Source organism: Oncorhynchus keta, chromosome 17 (assembly GCF_023373465.1).
Source record: "Oncorhynchus keta strain PuntledgeMale-10-30-2019 chromosome 17, Oket_V2, whole genome shotgun sequence".
NCBI lineage: Eukaryota > Metazoa > Chordata > Actinopteri > Salmoniformes > Salmonidae > Oncorhynchus > Oncorhynchus keta.
The window spans coordinates 58,121,467-58,131,338 of record NC_068437.1 but is presented as its reverse complement, the minus strand read 5'-3'; positions in this window follow the sequence as shown (position 1 = coordinate 58,131,338).

Here is a 9,872-nt window from a genome sequence, read left to right as displayed (position 1 = left end):
CTCTCTATTGATCTATTGGTTTATAAGTCTCTCTATTGATCTATAAGTCTCTCTATTGATCTGTTGATCTATAAGTCTCTCTATTGATCTATAAGTCTCTCTATTGATCTGTTGATCTATAAGTCTCTCTATTGATCTGTTGATCTATAAGTCTCTCTATTGATCTGTTGATCTATAAGTCTCTCTATTGATCTATTGGTTTATAAGTCTCTCTATTGATCTGTTGATCTATAAGTCTCTCTATTGATCTATAAGTCTCTCTATTGATCTATAAGTCTCTCTATTGATCTGTTGATCTATAAGTCTCTCTATTGATCTGTTGATCTATAAGTCTCTCTATTGATCTATTGGTTTATACATCTCTCTATTGATCTATTGATTTATAAGTCTCTCTATTGATCTATTGGTTTATAAGTCTCTCTATTGATCTGTTGATCTATAAGTCTCTCTATTGATCTGTTGATCGATAAGTCACTCTATTGATCTATAAGTTTCTCTATTGATCTATAAGTCTCTCTATTGATCTATTGGTTTATACATCTCTCTATTGATCTGTTGATCTATAAGTCTCTCTATTGATCTATAAGTCTCTCTATTGATCTATTGGTTTATAAGTCTCTCTATTGATCTATAAGTCTCTCTATTGATCTGTTGATCTATAAGTCTCTCTATTGATCTGTTGATCGATAAGTCACTCTATTGATCTATAAGTCTCTCTATTGATATATAAGTCTCTCTATTGATCTATTGGTTTATACATCTCTCTATTGATCTGTTGATCGATAAGTCAGTCTATTGATCTATAAGTCTCTCTATTGATCTATTGGTTTATACATCTCTCTATTGATCTGTTGATCTATAAGTCTCTCTATTGATCTATTGGTTTATAAGTCTCTCTATTGATCTATAAGTCTCTCTATTGATCTATAAGTCTCTCTATTGATCTATAAGTCTCTCTATTGATCTATTGGTTTATAAGTCTCTCTATTGATCTGTTGATCTATAAGTCTCTCTATTGATCTATAAGTCTCTCTATTGATCTGTTGATCTATAAGTCTCTCTATTGATCTATAAGTCTCTCTATTGATCTGTTGATCTATAAGTCTCTCTATTGATCTATTGATCTATAAGTCTCTCTATTGATCTAAAAGTATCTCTATTGATCTATAAGTCTCTCTATTGATCTATTGGTGTGCTAAAGATATATTGCTGTGTGTTTTTTATTTATTTATTTATTTTTTACCTTTATTTAACTAGGCAAGTCAGTTAATTAAGAACAAATTCTTATTTTCAATGACGGCCTAGGAACAGTGGGTTAACTGCTTGTTCAGGGGCAGAACGACAGACCTTGTCAGCTCGGGGGTTTGAACTTGCAACCTTCCGGTTACTAGTCCAACGCTCTAACCACTAGGCTACCCTGCCGCCTCTACACTCTAACCACTAGACCACCCTGCCGCCTCTACACTCTAACCACTAGGCCACCTGCCGCCCCTCCACTCTAACCACTAGGCCACCTGCCGCCCCTCCACTCTAACCACTAGGCTACCTGCCGCCCCTCCACTCTAACCACTAGGCTACCTGCCGCCCCTCCACTCTAACCACTAGGCTACCTGCCGCCCTCCACTCTAACCACTAGGCTACCTGCCGCCCCTCCACTCTAACCACTAGGCTACCTGCCGCCCTCCACTCTAACCACTAGGCTACCTGCCGCCCTCCACTCTAACCACTAGGCTACCTGCCGCCCCTCCACTCTAACCACTAGGCTACCTGCCCCCTCTATACTCTAACCACTAGGCTACCTGCTGCCCCTCCACTCTAACCACTAGGCTACCCTGCCGCCCCTCCACTCTAACCACTAGGCTACCTGCCACCCCTCCACTCTAACCACTAGGCTACCCTGCCGCCCCTCCACTCTAACCACTAGGCTACCTGCCGCCCCTCCACTCTAACCACTAGACTACCCTGCCTCCCCTCCACTCTAAACACTAGGCTACCCTGCCGCCCCTCCACTCTAACCACTAGGCTACCCTGCCTCCCCTCCACTCTAACCACTAGGCTACCCTGCCTCCCCTCCACTCTAACCACTAGGCTACCCTGCCTCCCCTCCACTCTAACCACTAGGCTACCTGCCTCCCCTCCACTCTAACCACTAGGCTACCCTGCCTCCCCTCCACTCTAACCACTAGGCTACCCTGCCTCCCCTCCACTCTAACCACTAGGCTACCTGCCTCCCCTCCACTCTAACCACTAGGCTACCTGCCGCCCCGCTCACATTTTGTATGAACCTACAGTAAACATAAATCACTGACTTCCATGTGCACAAACACTTAACAAAAATATAAAACGCAACATGCAATAATTTCAAAAGATTTGACTGAGTTACACTTAAATTAAGGAATTCAGTCGATTGAAATGAATATGTGTTGGTCACAGATATGTTTTTTTTTTAAGTAAGTCAGAAAAGCAGGCAGTATCACAGCGGGCCACCTGTGCTGTTATGTAACTACAACTAGACAGATGGCTGAGAGAGAGAGACATCAGATGGAGAGAAATACAGATGGGTGTAGTTGGTGTAGTCTGTATGTTTTACAATTAACAGAAGGGTGTAGTTGGTGTAGTCTGTATGTTTTACAATTAACAGATGGGTGTAGTTGGTGTGGTCTGCCGTCTGTATGTTTTACTATGAACAGATGGGTGTAGTTGGTGTGGTCTGTATGTCTTTACAATGAACAGAAGGGTGTAGTTGGTGTGGTCTGTATGTCTTTACAATGAACAGATAGATGGGTGTAGTTGGTGTGGTCTGCCGTCTGTATGTCTTTACACTGAACCGATGTACACAGTGTGCCTAGTGTTCTTTTGGCTTTACGATCTGTTACCGACCCGGCATTTACCTAGTAAAAACATGACTCACGGTTTTCATATGGTGAAGGAGAGTCGGACCAAACTGCAGCGTGTATATTGCGATCCAATCACTTCAGACAGCCATAGACTCTCCTAGAACACCCCACTAAGCTACAATCCCACTAAGCTACACACCACATACAAAAACCCATGTCACACCCTGGCCTGACCAAATACATGAAGAAAAACACAAAATACTTTGACCAAGGCGTGACAATGACTCAATGACTCAATGATAATTAGCTTCGGTTTATTCTCAGGGAGTAGATCAGCTTTTAAAAAATATATATATTTTACCTTTATTTAACCAGGCAAGTCAGTTAAGAACATATTCTTATTTTCAATGACAGCCTAGGAACAGTGGGTTAACTGCCTGTTCAGGGGCAGAACGACAGATTTGTACCTTGTCAGCTCGGGGGTTTGAACTCACAACCTTGCGGTTACTAGTCCAACGCTCTAACCACTAGGCTACGCTGCCGCCCCTCCACTCTAACCACTAGGCTACGCTGCCGCCCCTCCACTCTAACCACTAGGCTACGCTGCCACCCCTTCTATACAGCTTCTATACTGCAGATAGTAGCTTCCATTAACGTAATTATCTGCATCATTTCCAATCCCCCGCTCCATATATATATTTTTTTAAATTTACACTACATGGCCAAAAGTATGTGCTCGTCGAACATCTCATTCCACAATGAAGGGCATTAATATGGAGTTGGTCCTCCCCTTTGCTGCTATAACAGCCTCCATGCCAAGATTGTGCAAATCTGCCATCAAGGCAAAGGGTGGCTACTTTGAAGAAAGTAAAATCTAAAATATATTTTTGATTTGTTTAACACTTTTTCTGGTTACTACATGATTCCATATGTGTTATTTCATAGTTTTGATGTCTTCACTATTATTGTACAAATAAAGAAAAACCCTTGAATGAGTAGGTGTTCTAAAACCTGAACTTTTGACAGATACACACTATTCAGACCCCTTTACTTTTCCCACATGTTGTTAGTTTACATCCTTATCCTCATAATAACAAAGCAAAAATGTGGGGTTTTTTTGCTAATAAAAAAAAAGAACTGAAATATCACATTTACATAAGTATTCAGATCATTTACTCAGTACTTTGTTGAAGCACCTTTGGCAGAGATTACAGCCGTAGGGACGTTGCCAGGTTTCCTCCAGACGTGACGTATAATCTTGGTTTCATCAGAACAGAGAATCTTGTTTCTCATGGCCTAAAAGAGTCTTTAGGTGCCTTTTGGCAAACTACAAGCGGGCTGTGATGTGCCTGAAGAGTGGCTTCTGTCTGGCCACTCTACCATAAAGGCCTGTTTGGTGGAGTCCTGCATAGATAGATGGTTGTCCTTCTGGAAGGTTCTCCCATCTCCACAGAGGAACTCTAGAGCTCTGACAGAGTGACCATCCGGTCTTGGTCACCTCCCTGACCAAGGCCATTGTCCCGCGATTGCGCAGTTTGGCTGGGCGGCCAGCTCTAGGAAGAGTCTTGGTGGTTCTAAACTTCTTCCATTTAAGAATGATGGAGGCCACTGTGTTCTTGGGGACCTTCAATGCTGCAGAATGATGGAGGCCACTGTGTTCTTGGGGACCTTCAATGCTGCAGCAATTTTTTGGTACCCTTCCCTAGATCTGTGCATCGACACAATCCTTTCTCGGAGCTCTACGGACAATTTCTTCAACCTCATGGCTTGGTTTCGTCTTTGACATGCACTGACAACTGTGGGACCTTCTATAGACAGGTGTGTGCCTTTCCAAATCATGTCCAATCAATTGAATTTACCACAGGGACTCCAATCATGTTGTAGAAACATCTCAAGGATGATCAATGGAAACAGGATGCACCTGAGCTCAATTTAGAGTCTCATAGCAAAGGGTTTGAATACTTATTTTAAGAAGGTATTTTTGTTTTGAATTTGTAATAAAACTTATGTAAATACAATATTTCTGTTTAAATTTTTTTTTATTTTTATACATTTGCTAACATTTCTAAAAACCTTTTCGCTTTGTCATAATGGTTGTCACGGATCCCTCCGGGAACCTTCATTACACACACCTGTCCCCTATTTCCCACTGATTAGTACCTGTATCAGTGTGCCCTTTGGTTTCCATTGGGCTGTCCGTTATTGTTACAATGTCCGTTGGTGCGTGTGAGTATCAATATCAATTCATTTCAAATGTAGTGATATTGAACTCATCAGCTCTGTCTGGATCAAGTGCCATTCTGTGACTGGCTAATACACAGTAATGTCGTTTTGTTATAGAGTATCATGATGGTATCGTGATACTAAACCTGGTTTATCCGTAACGAAGCCCGAATTCTTGTGTGATGAGACGGCGCTAAAACAAACCCCTCCGCCTTTCTTTCTCCTTTCAGATTTACAACAGATGTGTGAAATGTCTTGTTGTGGCTTAGAGGCTTTGAGTGTTTTTTTAAAAGCTCTAATTCAATTAAATGCAATTATCAATTGAAGTTAAGATTTAGTTTTAGTAGCTAGACATTTAGCCTATGTCACTAATGACGCCCGAACACCCCTCTGTGAACCTAACAGATGGCTGAGAGTCCTAAATGGCACCCTAAGCACTAATCAGGGAATACGGTGCCATTTTTGGACGTAGCCTGTGTTATTTGATATGTTGCCAAGCAGAGAGAGAGAACCGCTTCTGCGGGGAGAAGCTCTGGGGCATCACCTCCGTCTGGGCTCTGAGCAATACATTGTAGGCAGCACTGCAGTTTTGGGGGTTAGGCTGTGTGTGCATGTGTGGGTGCGTGCACTAGTAGATGCATGCTTTTGAGTTCAATATCATTACATTTTAAAATCTTTAGCCAACATTTTTCAGAGACAGCAAAGTGTATGCATAAATTAATCAATTATACCATGCTAAAACGTGACATATAATCTTGGTTTCATCTGCACACGAAAATGTATATATTTTTTGCAGAGTAGGTTTAGAGCATGAGGTAGTCACCTCATAAAAGTACTTGGGAGTATGACTAGACGGTAGAGCTAACATGATGCAGCCCAGACTCCCAGGCTAGGCTAGCAGTTAGTTAGTAGAGCAGGCATGATGCAGCCCAGACTCCCAGTACAGGCTAGCAGTTAGTTAGTAGAGCTAACATGATGCAGCCCAGACTCCCAGTACAGGCTAGCAGTGAGTTAGTAGAGCAGGCATGATGCAGCCCAGACTCCCAGGCTAGTCTAGCAGTTAGTTAGTAGAGCAGGCATGATGCAGCCTAGACTGCCAGTACAGGCTAGCAGTGAGTTAGTAGAGCTAGCATGATGCAGCCCAGACTCCCAGGCTAGCAGTGAGTTAGTAGAGCAGGCATGATGCAGCCCAGACTCCCAGTACAGGCTAGCAGTTAGTTAGTAGAGCTAACATGATGCAGCCCAGACTCCCAGGCTAGTAGGCACGTTGCGCTCGCGTTATAAAGGGGAATATTGGCTACACTGATCGACAGACTTGATCTGCGAGACCGAAAGTAACAAACTCTTGTACCCAGTGGTGGAAAAAGTACCCAATTGTCATACTTGAATGAAAGTAAAGTAAGTGAGTCGCCCAGTAAAATACTACTTGAGTAAAAGTCTAAAGTATTTGGTTTGAAATATACTTAAGTACCAAAAGTAAAAGTATAAATAATTTCCTGATATTAAGCAAACCAGATGGCACCATTTTCTTGTTTTGTTAATTTACAGAGAGCCTGGTGCACACTCCAACACTCAGACATAATTTACAGAGAGCCTGGTGCACACTCCAACACTCAGACATCATTTACAGAGAGCCTGGTGCACACTCCAACACTCAGACATAATTTACAGAGAGCCTGGTGCACACTCCAACACTCAGACATCATTTACAGAGAGCCTGGTGCACACTCCAACACTCAGACATAATTTACAGAGAGCCTGGTGCACACTCCAACACTCAGACATCATTTACAGAGAGCCTGGGGCACACTCCAACACTCAGACATAATTTACAGAGAGCCTGGTGCACACTCCAACACTCAGACATAATTTACAGAGAGCCTGGTGCACACTCCAACACTCAGACATCATTTACAGAGAGCCTGGTGCACACTCCAACACTCAGACATAATTTACAGAGAGCCTGGTGCACACTCCAACACTCAGACATCATTTACAGAGAGCCTGGTGCACACTCCAACACTCAGACATCATTTACAGATAGCCTGGGGCACACTCCAACACTCAGACATCATTTACAGATAGCCTGGGGCACACTCCAACACTCAGACATCATTTACAGAGAGCCTGGTGCACACTCCAACACTCAGACATAATTTACAGAGAGCCTGGTGCACACTCCAACACTCAGACATAATTTACAGAGAGCCTGGTGCACACTCCAACACTCAGACATAATTTACAGAGAGCCTGGGGCACACTCCAACACTCAGACATAATTTACAGAGAGCCTGGGGCACACTCCAACACTCAGACATAATTTACAGAGAGCCTGGTGCACACTCCAACACTCAGACATAATTTACAGAGAGCCTGGTGCACACTCCAACACTCAGACATAATTTACAGAGAGCCTGGTGCACACTCCAACACTCAGACATAATTTACAGAGAGCCTGGTGCACACTCCAACACTCAGACATAATTTACAGAGAGCCTGGGGCACACTCCAACACTCAGACATCATTTACAGAGAGCCTGGGGCACACTCCAACACTCAGACATCATTTACAGAGAGCCTGGGGCACACTCCAACTCTCAGACATTATTTACAGATAGCCTGGTGCACACTCCAACACTCAGACATCATTTACAGAGAGCCAGGGGCACACTCCAACACTCAGACATAATTCATTTGTGTTTAGTGAGCTGCCAGATTAGAGGTAGTAGGGATGCATGGAGTAAAAAAGTAAATCATTTTCTTTAGGAATGTAGTGAAGTAAAACAGTGGACAGTGCATGTCAGAGCAAAAACCAAGCCATGAGGTCGAAGGAATTGTCCGTAGAGCTCCGAGACACGATTGTGTTGAGGCACAGATCTGGGGAAGGTCACCAAGAAACTCCTGAAGCATTGAAGGTTCCCAAGAACACAATGGCCTCCATCATTCTTAAATGGAATAAGTTTGGAACCACCAAGACTCTTCCTAGAGCTGGCAGGCTGGACTCGTAACCGAAAGTTTGCAAGTTCAAATCCCAGGCCAAACTGAGTAATCAGGGGAGAAGGGCCTTGGTCAGGGAGGTGACCAAGAACCCGGTGGTCACTCTGACACTGCTCTAGAGTCCCATCTCTGCAGCATTCCACCAACCAGGCCTTTATGGTAGAGTAGCCAGATGGAAGCCACTCCTCAGTAAATGTTTGGAACCACCAAGACTTTACCTAGAGCTGGCCGGCTGGACTTGTAACCGAAAGGTTGCAAGTTCAAACCCCCGAGCTGACAAGGTACAAATCTGTCGTTCTGCCTCTGAACAGGCAGTTAACCCACTGTTCCTAGGCCGTCATTGAAAATAAGAATTTGTTCTTAACTGACGTGCCTAGTAAAATAAAACAATTAGTTAGTTAGTTAAATAAAGTTCTTTTTTTTTAAAGGCTTTGGTCAGGGAGGTGACGAAGAACCCGAGGGTCACTCTGACAGATCTCTAGAGTTCCTCTGTGGAGATGGGAGAACCTTCCAGAAGGACAACCATCTCTGCAGCACTCCACAAATCAGACCTTTATGGTAGAGTGGCCAGACAGAAGCCACTCAGTAAAAGGCACATCACAGCCCGCTTGAGTTTGCCAAAAGGCACCTAAAGACTCTTAGGCCATGAGAAACAAGATTCTCTCTTCTGATGAAACCAAGATTATACGTCACGTCTGGAGGAAACCTGGCAACGTCCCTACGATGAAGCATGGTGGTGGCAGCATCATGCTGAAGGGATGTTTTTCAGCAGCAGGGACTGGGAGACTTGTCAGGATAGAGGCAAAGATGAACGGAGCAAAGTACAGAGAGGTCCTTGATGAAAACCAGCTCCAGAGTGCTCAGGACCTCAACCTGGGGTGAAGGTTCACCCTAAGCACACAGCCAAGACATCGCAGTAGTGGCATCAAGGCAAGTCTCCGAATGCCCTTGAGTGGCCCAGCCAGAGCCCGGACTTGAACCCGATCAAACATCTCTGGAGAGACCTAAAATAGCTGTGCAGCGACGCTCCCCATCCAACCTGACAGAGCTTGAGAGGATCTGCAGAGAAGAATGGGAGAAACTCCCCAAATACAGGTGTCCCAAGCTTGTAGCGTCATACCAAAGAAGACCCGAGGCTGTAATCTCAAAGGTGCTTCAACAAAATACTGAGTAAAGGGTCTGAATACTTATTTAAATGTCATATTTCAGTTCTTATTTTTCATTTTTATTAGCAAACATTTTTAAAAACCTGTTTTGCTTTGTCATTATGGGATATTTTAGGTAGATTTGATGAGGGGTGGACTATTGAAACAATTTTAGAATAAGGCTGTAACGTAACAAAATGTGGATAAAGTCAAGGAGTCTTAATACTTTCTGAGGGCTGTGTGTGTTTGTGTTACACACACACAGTACCAGTCAAAAGTTTGGACACACCTACTCATTCCAGGGTTGCTCTTTATTTTTACTATGTTCTACATTGCAGAATAATAGTGAAGACATCAGAACTATGCTTATTAACAAATCAAGATATATTTTATATTTTAAAATTCTTCAAATAGCCACCCTTTGCCTCGATAACAGCTTTGCAAACTCTTGGTATTCTCTCAACCAGCTTCATGAGGTAGTCACCTGAATGCATTTCAATTAACAAGTGTGCCTTGTTAAAAGTTAATTTGTGGAATTTCTTTCCTTCTTAATGCGTTTGAGACAATCAGTTGTGTTGTGACAAGGTAGGGGTGGTATACAGAAGATAGCCCTATTTGATAAAAGACCAAGTCCATATTATGACAAGAACAGCTCAAATAAGCAAAGAGA